Source organism: Rhinolophus sinicus, chromosome 3 (genome assembly GCF_057876585.1).
Source record: "Rhinolophus sinicus isolate RSI-liver-muscle chromosome 3, RSI-T2T, whole genome shotgun sequence".
Classification (NCBI taxonomy): domain Eukaryota; kingdom Metazoa; phylum Chordata; class Mammalia; order Chiroptera; family Rhinolophidae; genus Rhinolophus; species Rhinolophus sinicus.
This window is the reverse complement of record NC_142503.1, coordinates 76,829,719-76,843,363: the sequence shown is the minus strand read 5'-3', so window position 1 is coordinate 76,843,363 and position 13,645 is coordinate 76,829,719. Positions and strand designations below refer to the sequence as shown.

Sequence of the window (13,645 nt, the reverse complement as noted above, 5' to 3'; positions counted from 1 at the left end):
CAAATCTTAGTGCAGTTCTGTGCAGTGAGATTTTTAAAAAAACATTTCTTTTTTGTTTAATTTTTAGAAAGTTTTCTACAGAGTTTTCCTGTTCGTAAATATTATTGTTTCCTACTAATGCAAGATAAGGAATTGGAAAGAACATCCTTTAAAATGTTGGTAATAATTGAAGCTGAGTGATGGGAACATGATTTTTATTTTCTTCTCCTTGCCTTTTTTCCTTATTTTTCTCTCATGAACATATGTTACTTTAATTCTCAGAAAAATGTTACTTTAAAAATTAAATATTTCTACATATTATGCTCAGGGCACCTGCATTACCACATTTTTGTACACATTTTTGAGCACTCAAATATACGTATTTTTAGTACATTTGCAATTTTTCATAATAAAACATTTAAACAAAAAGAGCCATCTTAAAGGACAGCCTGAACAAAGGACAGAGGAAAGTATCAGAATTTTCCACCTATGCTTTAGGGATTTTGTTTTCCTTGAAAATGTCTCCTGAATCTCTCTGCTCCGTGTTAACTGTTCATCATTTGTTAAATATATACTAATTAATATGGGTAACTATGTAGTGCCCCACAACACACACACACACACACCCCTCCTGGACCATGTTACTATGTTCCTGACCGTGGATTAATTTGGAGCATTATTTTTGAGTAATTGAAATAATAAAAATGTCCTCATATTCCCTATGCCTTACTATTTTGATGGATTTCATTTTACCTTCAAATCATATGTCTGATAATGCAAGTGCCCTTAGCATAATATGTAGAGATATTTAATTTTTAAAGTAACATTTTTCCAAGTATTAAAGTAATATATGTTCATTAGAGAAAAATAAGGAAAACAGACAAGGAGAAGAAAATAAAAATCATCCTTAATATCTCACCTCCCAGAAATAATAACTACTACTTATATTTCTCTCTCTCTCTCTCTCTCTCTCTCTCTCTCTCTCTCTCTCTCTCTCTCTCCCTCTCTCTCTCTCTCTCTCTCTCTCTCTCTCTCTCTCTCTCTTTCTCTCATGTGTATATGCATGATTTATTTGTTTTATACTAATTTTTTCACATACTTTCTATGTAGTTTGTATCCTGCAATTTTTCATTTGCATTTTTCTCATGCTTTTAAATAGCATTTGAAAGAATGATTTGTAATGGTTTCATGACATAAATTAGACACTCGGTGATATTTATTAAGTGAAAGAATGAGTGGAATTCTTTTTGCTAAGCTGTATTTTCTAATTTTTCTGCCAAGAACATGGACTTCTTATATAAGTACGTAAACACACACACACACGCACGCACGTGTACACACACACACATATTTTAAAAGGTTTAGTAAACTGTGATATAACTCAACAATTGAATACCGTATTACCACTAAAATAATATATAAATGTGTATCAAATGTGTATATAGAAGGAATATTTTTGTAGGAGAAACTATATTGTCAAAAATTGTATTTTAACATGTAGTATATGATTATAAACAATTCTAAAAGGAACAAGTTTGATAGAATGGCTACTCACATCTGATTGGTTTGACCATCTCATAAGATCGCCCAACTAATGGGATCAAGTATACGGTGATGGAAGGAGAACTGACTCTGGATGGTGAACACACAATGTGATATATCGATGATGTGTTACAGAATGGTACAATTGAAACGTATGTAACTTTACTAACCACTGTCACCCCAATAAACTTAAATTTAAAAAAAAGACAAAGATTGCCCCAACTAGAGAAAAGATTAAAAGTAATTCTCTTTCATCCTTTTTATAACCTTATACCCTTGGAGGAAGAAGAGGTAACTGAGAGGAGTGAATCATAAGATATGTCATGAACTGAGGAAATGCCAATAGATGTGAAACGTTTACCAGTTTATCCTGGTAGATTAGGCTTCAGAATCAGATTATTTGAGTGTGAATCCTTGTTTTGTCCCTTCCTTGCCTAAATGACACTGGATAAGTTACTTGACTTCTCTGTATCTCAGTTTCCTCATCAAGTATAGCATGAGCACAATTATTGTTATTTAGAGGAATACAGAATACATATAAAGCGCATAAAACAATGCCTGGCACATAATAAGCATTAAATATAAGTAAAGTTAATATTGTTATTGTTATTATCACCCAGTTTTATTTCCTGTAGATTGTCACAATTACAACTCCTATGTTGGAAAACAACCTCCTATTCAGTCTAATGTGAATCCAATACATTGAAAAATCTACAGTAATTAAACAAAGATTTATGTATTTAATTAGTGCTTCTCTTGCCTACATTATTACTCTTTCCTTGTGACTGTTTACAGATAAACTTTCGATCTCCCATCTGGGGGTAGGCAGTGGGGGAAACCCCCTCTTGACTTCATGTCCCTTCTAACTACTGCCTCACTTCTCTGCTCTGCTTCACAGCAAAACTTTTTTTTTTCACAGCTAAACTTTTTGAAGAGTTTGTCCACATTGAATGTTTATCAGTCCTTACCTCTCATTCTTCCTTCAACCCACTCCCCATCTTCAGTCAACACCACTGCACTGAACCTGCCCTTGTTGCCTCCATGTCGACAAACATGTCCCTCTGCTGTGCTCATCTAGATGTTTGGCATTTGACTCAGCTGATTACTCCCTCACTGCAGCTGCACTTCATTCTCTCGGACTTCTCGACATCACATTCTCCTGGGCTTCTGCCTGACATTTTGGTTTCCTTTTCTATCTCTCTCTCTCTCCCCTCTTCTGTACTACTTTCAAATTTGGAGGTGCCTTGAGCTTACATTCTCTCCCTAGATGATCTTACATGGTCCCATAATTTTAAATACTATTTTTGTGCCAGTGACTCCCAAATGTACGTATCTCGCCCTGCCCTTCCCATGAGCTTCAGAATCAGGTAAAATTGATACATGTTCCCAGATATCTTATAGACCTCTTAACCTTCACAGAGTCAAAAGGACTTTGATCCCCTTCCCCACCCTTCCTCCCAGGTTATTTCCCTCCCAGACATCCCCATCTAGGAAACAGCACCACCCACCAGTTTGCTCAATCCTGTAAGTCCTATTGTCTCTTTTGCCAAAATACATCCAGAATCTGTCTATTTCCTTTGTTTCTCCTGCCACCACTCCTGTGTAAATCACCATCATGTCTTGCTTTGACTACTAAAACAGACTATAAATGGCCCTCTGATTCCTTCCGTGGCTCGTGATATTTCATTCCTATCCTGCAGTCAGAGTGGTCTTCAATGTTACGAAAGCATACTTAAGTCATCCCCATGTCTACAACACCCCATGGCTTCCAAATCACCGAAGATGAAGTCCAAATTCCTTACCACAGCCAGGCCCACAGGCACCACAGCGGCCTTCCTGCTATTCCTCTGACTTAGCAAATCAACCAGCCTCCAGCTTTTGCCCTGCTCTTTCCTCTGATCTATAATAAAACACTCTTCTTTTTGACCTTCTTATTGCGTGACTGGTTATTTCCTGTTATTCAGATTTCAGCTTAAATATCCCCAATTTGGAGAGGCCTTTCCAAGTAAGGTAACTCTTTCACTCAGTCACTCTTTCCCACGCCCTTATTGCTTTGTGCCACTTGTTCTTAGCTGACATTACATAATGTAGTTACTTGAAGACTTATTTATTTATCTCCCCCAGTACAATAAAAGTTCCACTAGAGTACTGATGACCTTGCTGGGGTGCTGCTATACCCCAGCACTTAGTGCCTGGCACATGAGAGATTCTCAGTGCATATTTGTTGAATGAATGAATGAATGAACAATGTACTGCATTCATGCTTTTTTAAGGCAGGAATACAGGGAAGTGCAATGCACGATTCCAGATACGTCAGGAAGTTGCCATTTAATTGTAGAGTCATAAGCACTTGAATTAAATAGCAATAAAGTTTAAATTAGAGTCAACAAAACTTTAGAAGCCATTCAATGGTGCAAAAGATAAGGCCTAGGAGTGGCCATTAGCTCAGTTGGTTAGAGCGCGGTGCTCTTAACAACCAGGTTGCCGGTTCGATCTCTTTCTGGGCCACTGTGAGCTGCGCCCTCCACAGCTAGATTGAAACAACTCCTTGACTTGGAGCTGATGGGTCCTGGGAAAACACACTTAAAATAAATAAAAGTTTAAAAAGAAAAAAAAGATAAGGACTACAAGGAGATCTAAGAAATACTGTGAGCAGGAGTTTCCAGAAAGGGTTGGGATTTTACCTGTGACTGCAATTATGGAGAGAAGTAGAAAAAACGTTATACTGTTTAGAGAAAAGCCTAAGAAAAATTCAGGTTTAACAGTGAAGTGTCAGAAAGACTTTATTGTCAGCCTTGACATTTCACAGCAGGGAGTCAAGTTGACAGAAAAGAAGGCCCATCAAAACATTACATGCTCGATCTGGAAGATATTTCTCCCAAATATTTTCCGTAGAACATTGATTTCAAGGGATTGTCATAAATATTATATGAAGAAAGAAGTCCTCTGTCAAATTCATTTGAAAACTGGTTAAACTAGATTAACAGTTTTCTTTATTGTGAGACATCTCAGAGGCTTTAATACGCCAATTCTTCTTGTGAATCTCCAGGAGAAAAATAAAATATGTAGCATTTCCCACATTTAATTGATCATAAACTTGTATTTACAAATCTTCTCTGGGACCTCGCATTCTCTGTTCAAATCTACTTTGGGGAAAAATTAAGATTTGAATAACTAGGTCATAATAGATTTTTATGTCTGTTTGACATCATCTTAGAAATAATACTTTAAAATTGTATGTCTTTCAGGTCCCAGCTATATATGAAATTTAATAGTTATAGCAATAACAATAATAAAAATGGTTAAAAATACTAATATTTACTATGCACAAGCCAATTTGCTAAGTACTTTACTTGTATTATATGCTAGAAAGGTAAATCCCAGGTTCACCGAAGAGTTGCCATGGAACTTAAACTACATTCCTGATTATTCTGAGCTTCCATTATTTTATCTCTAAAGATAGAGTAATAATACCTGCATTAGAGGGTAGCTGGAAGGACTTAGTGGAATGTCATTTGTAAAGTTCCTACACAGTGCCTATTCATATTAGGTTTTCAATAAATGATAGTGTTACTATACGCTTAATTATCTAATCCTTGCAACTTCCTTCCAAGTTTAATAGAATCCTCCTTATAAAGAGGCTCAGAGAAGTTAAGTCACTTGTTCTAAGCCACAGAGCTACTAAGGAGTTGAGAACACTAAGAAGTTGCTTATTGAAGTACTTGATTCTTGGAGTCCCCTGCAACTTGGAAAAACTTTTGTCTTAGTGACCAAGATGCAAACTAAACAGAACACTGCCATCCAGAGGCCACTCTCAGAAATTGCAGACCCATAATCCCCCCCATTCCCAGCGGGGGTGGTGGTGGTGGTCCTGAAGAGGGATCTGAGGACAGTTCCTATTAGACAAAGCCCATTTCTTTGGCAGCAAAATGACAGCATACATTATACGAAAATAGTTATGAGATGTGGTGTATACCGCCTAATTTCCCAGTGAAAGACAAATCATCTAGATTCAATATAATTATTTGTAATTTTCATTTTTAAAATGTAGGATTAAAATTTTTTATTTTGAAATTTAAATTAAAAAATTTAAGTCACATTTTAAAAATTATGATTTCAGTTTGTGTGTGTGTGTGAGTGATTGGGAAAAACTCTAGCATTTAAAAGAATTCCTAACATTGGATATTTAGAGTGTATGTTAGCTGTTCCAACAGAGCCTTTATTTAAACATGTCCTTTTAAATAAATAGTTTTTTCACTTCAACCAAGCTGTAATCTTTCCACATATTCATGTCAGATGTATGAATTATGTGAAAGACTAATGCTTCAGGATGATGACTCTTGAAAAGAATCACTGAGTTGCCTGAGGAGAACTGATATACATCTTCAAGGTTTCCTAATGAGGTGGTTAGAAGTTTGTGCTTTTGAGGTCTTTGGGGGCACATGTGTTTCTTCCTTTGGTCAGGTCTCAGAGAGCCCAAGAACTTATTTGAATCGAATCCCCATGGTTGTAAAACGTTGTTTAAGACAGCAGACATTAAAACCTGCTAATTAATACTATTAAGTTTAATTTATGCTAAGATTAGAACAGTGGGCACAGTTTCCAATCACCTATATCTTCAAAGACGCTTTATAGGCCTTTCCTTGAGATACATTCCCACCTGATGTGTCAGCCTTCATTATTGCTCTGATCATGCCTCTACGGTCCAGAAGGAACATAAAAAGTACTGAAGTTTCTCAGAGGAACTAATAGCATGAGTTTTCCTTAATAGGAACTCAGAGTAAAAAGTTAGATCAAAGAATATATGGTTCGGACAGGAAGGACTCTAAAGCCCTCAAGCCTGAAAGAGGAAATATAAAGAGCTATCCTGATTCCTTGGCAGATTTAAAGAAACAAATAGGCAGTCCCCTGAGTTTTGCTTTAGTATCTCGCTTTAAAAAAATTAAAATCACAATTATTTAATGGATACCTATTAATGGAAAGCCTATCTAGTCCTGACACATCCCAATTTTCCAAAATGAATGTTACTCTTAAATATTGTTGGGTTTTATTCTGTGTTTGTAAATATTTTTAAAACCCCTTAAGTGAGACAAGAAGGCCTTTTCCAATCCAATTGGATTGGCCCCAGTAGGTAGGGTTCTGGCTGGTGAATAAAGAAAAGCAAAAGTGTCTTAATTCTTTATGGGCCCTGAGTGACCAATTAATATTAACACAGAGCGTTTTAAATAAAGTCATCATGAGAGTGATTCATTGTTGAAAAATACTGTCCAGCTAGCCTAAAACCAGACTAAAGTCACAATAGTTTTTAGCCCCAGTTGAAGGTTTCAGGAAGTTTGTTGTTTTGTTGCTGTTGTTTTACACACTCTAAGCCCTGTGTCATAGGGTGAACAATATGTTTATTTAATTCGTTCCACTCCTTAATTGGGAGTTAGAATAGGCTTGTAAAATCTTTAAGTAATAGGTACTATTTTGTATCCTTTAATTGCATACTGAGAGTACTGCAAGCAACTGTCTGTAGATTTGACTGTCCTTTAGACTTATGTTGTGTAGACTTGATCAGTTCTTTGATTAACTTAGTCCACTTTTTATTAATCATTGTCCTTCCTGTCCTCGAGCAGTCCCTAATCCTGTTGATTTGTCTGTTCATACTTCTCAGATTGGCACTGCCATTGTCCAGGTCTGGGTCCTTCTCTCCATCCTCCAAATTATTGCGGTTTCCTCCTAACTTCTTTCTGACTGATTTGCACTGATGTCGCTATGACTTCTAATATTTTTAATATGTACTCATGGTAAAATGCACTGATTGTCTTCTGTCTACTTAAAAGGCTCTATTATACCGTGTCTGAACTCTTTTGGATGTCAAGACTCCTTACCATCTGGTGGGCTTATCCTACCTTATTTCGTTTTGTTCCCCATATTTCCCCACAGGGACCCTTAGCTTCAATAATACTGTCCTTATTGATGCATACTCCTCAAGCCTACTTCTTGAGTTTTTTTCCTTATATACTATATTAGTTAGAGCTTTTTGGTAACAAATGGCAGATACCCAACACTAATACTTTGAAGGAAGATAGAGGGAAAGACAAAGGGAGAGGGAGAGAGAAAGAGGAAGAGGTAGGGAGAAAGGGAGAGGGGAGGTGGGGAGAGAGAGAGAGAATATGAACATGAATACACTGAAGAAGCCTAGGCAGTGAGATCTAGCATGGATGGATCCAGAAGCTCAATCAAATGCCATCAATCTCCTCCTCTCCATGCCTCAGCCCTTCCCGTCAGAATTGGCTTTATTCGTGGGCTCCTTGTTCTGGCCTCCAGCAGACCCAGGTTTATACCCATTCTGTTGAGTAACCATAAGAGAAAAGAGTGGCTTTCTCTTCACAGCAGCGCCACAAAAAGTCCTGGAAATTGTTCTCACTAAGTCTTCTTGGGTCATATACCTATCCCTGAACAAGTCCTTCTGGTCAGAAAAAATGCAGTGGTCTGATTGGCCAGGTCTGATTGGATCATACATTCTACCTGTAAGACTGGGATTGAGTTGTCTCTATCCACATCATAGAGACTGTGAGTTAAAGAAAGGGGGCAGGGAATCTAGGCGCTGTCACTGCAAGATGAGCAGATAGATGCCAGACAGGCAAAAAGAGCAGATGTCTGCCACATGGGCCACTAATATTAATCGTGCCTTCTTTTTCTTCTTTGTGTATGTAGTCTTACACTCCTTAAAAGCCTTTAATAACACTACATGAAATTGAGATGTACACATACACATTTAGCAATTAGGAGATTAATGTATGTCTTGTCCCAACCAAATTGTAAATTTTTAAAATAAATGTTTTAAATGGGTTTTTATTATAGCCTACACATATATCTATTATCATAATTATGAACCATCTTGTGTTACAATTATCCATTGGTATGTATGTCTCCTCTACTAGGTTATGCATCTTGGGCAAAGAGCACAGAGCCTGACACATAGCATGCATTGGATCAATAAATGAATGTATTAATGAGCAAAACATTTTGGTAGCCATAGTACCTAGTCTCAGGTATAGTAACTATTTGTTGATTTCTTGTCAACCTTCAAAGCATGCCCTCTTTCTTTGAGGTACAGCTATTCCTTTGAAATAAGACATGTGTGTTTGGATCTGGGCAATTTTGAAAAAGAAAATGAGTACAAGTAATGGGTTATAGATCAATGTTATCACGATTAATTGTTTCCTTCAAATTTATTCTTATCCTGAGGTTATAGTCTCAAGATGGTTATAGTAAAAGTGCCAGAATGTTGAGTTTATTTAAGTTGGTGTCGTGTCCAGCACAACAAGCATTGTGGGGAGGGAGAAGGGCGGCACAGGGTTAAGAAAAGACAGTAGCCATGAATAGAATGTAAACTGCGGAGCCAAGGGGAACAGTCTCAGGGACTGAACCCCGAATCGGGCCAATGTGTAGTTTTTATTGGTAAACTTCTAAAGAGGTAAAAGATTGTTAATCTCAAGGTCTGTGTGTTAGTAGCCTGCTGGCCGTCTTTCCGAAAGCTCCCATTGTGTTCCAGCCTGAACTTTGCCTTCACACACACGCACATCTCCAAGGAATCCATTGAAGGGGAGGGACCGATATAATTCCATCGGGTCTCAGTTTGCTGAGACTTCCCCTCAAAGGAGCTTTTCTGATATCTCTCCTGCGGGCCTCAGTTTGCTGAAATCCTGGGAAGAGTGCGGGGTAACAAACGCTTTGGCAGCTGTAAGGCAACAAGCTGCTCTCTAGTAAGTGCCTTCACTATGATACTTGCTGCTAAATTGACAAAAGTAGGAGAAAGCATGGTGTGCTTGATTGAAAATTATGGCCACAATATTTTCCAGTTCTTCCTATCAAAAGTGGAGTCTATTGCCCCTTGAATCCAGGGTGGCCTTGTGATTTATTTTGACCAATAGAATGTGGCAAGAGCGGAATTGTGCAAGTTCTGGAGCCTAGGCTTCAAAATGCTTAGGCTTCAAAATGCTTTGCAGCTTCCTGCTTCACCTCTTAGAACATTCTTACCTCCATGAACGGAAGTGTGGGTTAGACTAACAAATGATGAGATATCACACAAAGAGACCCAGACAATGGCCAGCATGGAGGCCCCAGACATGTAAGTGTGCACACCTTAGACCCGCCAGCCCCGGTGGAGCTATCAGGTGGCTGCAAGTCATGTTAGTGATCCTAGATGAGATAAGACAGACAACTGCTCGCAAGAGCTCAGCCCAAATTGTTGACCCTAGAATCACCAGAAACAGTAAATTGCTGCCTTTTCTTTTCTTTTTCTTCTTTCTTTCCTTCCTTCCTTCCTTCCTTCATCCCTCCCTCCCTCCCTCCCTCCCTTCCTTTCTTGAAAGGAGAACACAGTATTTTATTACCAAAAGTTCAAGTAAAAAAGGAACATTCAAGCCTGATGCAATCTGATAAGACACTAGAAACAGAAGCCTGCTGTCACATTAACAAATTCTACACATAAAATCATGGGTCACTCAGATATCCCAGGAAGGAAGCTAGTTGCAAACACATCTGGAATTCTAGTGGAAACCACAAATGTTTGGACCACTCATCATTGTGATAAATTGTTGCTGTTTTAAGTTAGTAAGTTTTATGATGGCTTGTTATGCAGCAGTAGATAAGTGATATGCATAGGGAATTACCCTTAAGAAGTTTATGAAACTACTATGACTATGAATCAAGACAGAAGACCCAAAGCCATCTACAGATTCAGTTTAATACCCCTCAAAATTCCAATAGCACTTTTCACAGAAATGTAAAAACCAATCCTGAAATTCATATGAAATGACAAAAGACCCCAAATAGCCAAAGCAATCCTGAGAAAGTAGAACAAAGCTGGAACATCACAGTTCCTGATTTCAAGTTATATTATAAAGCTATAGTAAGCAACACAGCATGGTATTGGCATACAAACAGACACATAGACCAACGGATTAGAATTGAAAGCCCAGAAATAAACCCACATATATACAGGCAACTAATATTTGACAAAGCAGTTACACTACTCAATGAGGAAAGGATAAATGGTGTTGGGAAAACTGGATATTCACATGCAAAAGAATGGCACTGGACCCTCTATCTTATACCACTCACAAAAGTTAACGTGAAATAGATTAAAACTTAAATGTGAGATCTGAAATGTAAAACTACTGAAGAAAAAAAAAAACAGAAGAAAAAAAGTTCCTTGACATTGATCTTGGCAACAAATTTTTGGATATGAAGTGCAAGCACCAAAAGCAAAAATAAAAAATAAGTAAGTGGACTACATCAAAATGAAAAGCTTCTGCACGGCAAAAGAAATAATCAGCTAAATGAACAGGCAACCTATGGAATTGAAGAAAATATTTGAAACATCTATCTGATTAGGGGTTAATATCCAAAATGCATAAGGAACTCATACAACTCAATAGCAAAAGAACACAAAAACTGACAATTCAATTTAAAAAAGGGCAGAGGAGTTGAATAGATGTTTTTTCAAAGAAGACAAAGAAATGGTCAACAGGCACATGAAAAGATATTCAGCATCACTAATCATGAAAATCAGGGAAATGCAAATTAAAACCACAATGAGATATCACCTCACACCTGGCAGAATGACAATCACCAAAAAGGCAAGAGGTACAAGTGTTGGCAAGGATGGGGAGAAAGGGGAACCCTTGTGTACTGTTGGCGAGAATGTAAATTGGTGCAGCAGTTATGGAAACAGTATGGAGGTTCCTCAACAATTAAAAATTGAATTATCATATTATCTAGAAATTCTACTTCTAAATATATAGTTGAGAGAAATTACCGTGTCAAAGAGATATCTGCACTTCTATGGTCATTGCAGCATTGTTCACAATAGCCTAAACCTGGAAACAACCTCGGTGTCCATCAGTGGATGAATAGATAAAGAAGATACGGTCTATATATAAATGGAACATTATTCAGTCATGAAAAAGAAGGAAATTGTGCCATTTGTGACCACATGGGACCTTGATAGCATTTGCTAAGTGAAATAAATCAGACAGAGAGACAGATACTGTGTTCTCACTTGTATGTGTAATCTAAAAAAGGTGAATTCAAAAAATGGCATAGAATGGTGGTTGCCAGGGACTAGTGTGGATGGGAAATGAGGAGATGTTGGTCAAAGGGTACAAACTTCAGCTATAAGATGAGTAAGATCTGGGGATCTAATGTACAACATTATGACTTGGTGATTATAATTAACCATACTGTGTTATGTATTTGAAAGTTTCTAAGAGAATAGATCTTAAATGTCATCACCACATACACACACAGAGGTAATTACATGAGGGGATGGAGGTGTTAACTAACTTTATTGGGATAATCATTTTGCAATATGTACATGTACCAAATCATCATTTTGCACACCTTAAACTTACATGTGTTATATGTCAACAATATCTGAATAAAGCTGGGAAAAAAACAAAAGATATTAATAAAACTAGTGCAGGATTATATGTGACCAAGTGAAAAATATGAGAGGCAAACAAGATGTGCTAAAGGAGATGAGAAAGGAAAATCGTTGTTGGAAAAAGCAAAGGCCAAGCTGATCTTGGAGAACTGGAAAGAATTGGAAGGATGAAGAAATAAGGAAACACACCTAGGTGGTAATGATGGAGGAATATTTTTCCTATGAGTCCCCAAATGATGTAGATGACATTGGATCTGCCTGCAGTTTCTGGTGTGGGCCGGGATCGTGTCTTGTGAGATCAAAGAATGGAAATACAGACCCAGGAGAGGCAAAGAGTTTTAAAAAGAGGATAGTTTATTGAAAGCAAAAAGTCAGAGCTCCGGAATGGGAGGGGTTCCCGAATGGGGGTGGCCCCCTGACTGAGGCAAAAGCTCTTACTTTTATACTTTCCCTTGCCTGCTTGAGGAAGGGGAGCTGTTTGAAGAAGGGAACTGTTTGAAGAAGGGAACTGGCGCCTTCTAATGAAAATTCGTCTACCAGGTTTGTTCTTCTTGCCCATCATAAAGGAATTAGCAAAGTAACCTACTCTTTTTTTTTTTTTTTTTTTAAGTAACCTACTCTTATCTATCAGATCTGTTCCATTTGTCAGGCCAAAAGGAATTTTATGATTAACCTCAAGGCCTTGTTACATTTTGTCCTGGAGTGAGAGTGATTTCAAAACCTGGAGTTTTAGGATATGACTGTCTTTTGTTTATTCCACCAGGGACCTCCCTGTCTACCTAGGGACATGATAACAATCCTGTATCAGTGATAAGTTAAAGAAGCGTACATTAGAAAGTATTTTGCCTACAATTAAAGTATTTTACTTATAATTTCATTAAATTAAATGTCCCTGTGTCTCATACTGAGTTATATGAACATAACTAAGCCCCAAAAGAAATATGGTGCATCTTTTCAAGCATCAATTTAATTGACTATTTACAGGAAAAATTGTAGAACTTAGTAAATTTTTTAATTGTATTAAAGCAAATGCTGATATATAGAGTATGATTCAAAATTCAAATGAACTTTCAAGATAAAACATGAGACTTCGAAGAAATCTTTGGCTTGGAAGTAATTCAGTCTATCACCTAGACCTCTTTGAATCTCCTCTGCCTTTGGAGTAGTTTGGTGCAAAACACTAAGAAGCACTGTATTATCAGATCCTTTTACAAGTGTAAACATCAGAGCTTCTTTCTCTTCCAGTTTATCTTCTTGGAAAAAAAAAAAAAAAACAGTTTATCTTCTTGGGCTCTTTAGAGCTCTTGACATTGGAACTGACGATCGCTCTGTTACCAGATAGTAACTTACAGAACCCATCAGGTTCAAGGAGGAAAAAGGATCTAAGGCTGCCCAAACGCTGCTCAGATCACCAGCCAACGCATTTTCTAGGGTGGCTATTGCAATGGCTTTGATATTTAAGAAAGGAAAAGAAAAAAAAAGTCCCAGCTTAGCATGTACAGGGAAGCAATCCTGCAGTGAAAATGTACAGATACAGAAAAATGTTGATTATTCAGTGGCAGTTTATATGTGGTAAATCTTGCTTTCAAATTATGAGCATAAAGGATATGACATAATAATGTCCTTAATACATCTCACAGGTTTTGTAACCTACAGATCAGCAGTATCTTTTAAAACAAAACATTT

General features: G+C 37.3%; 1 protein-coding gene across 2 annotated transcripts in view; it reads left to right on the top strand.

The window, feature by feature from the left end:
- The window catches only part of MCC (MCC regulator of Wnt signaling pathway), a 379,018-nt gene that overhangs the window by 67,235 nt on the left and 298,138 nt on the right, over positions 1-13,645 (top strand). The window lies entirely within an intron of this gene.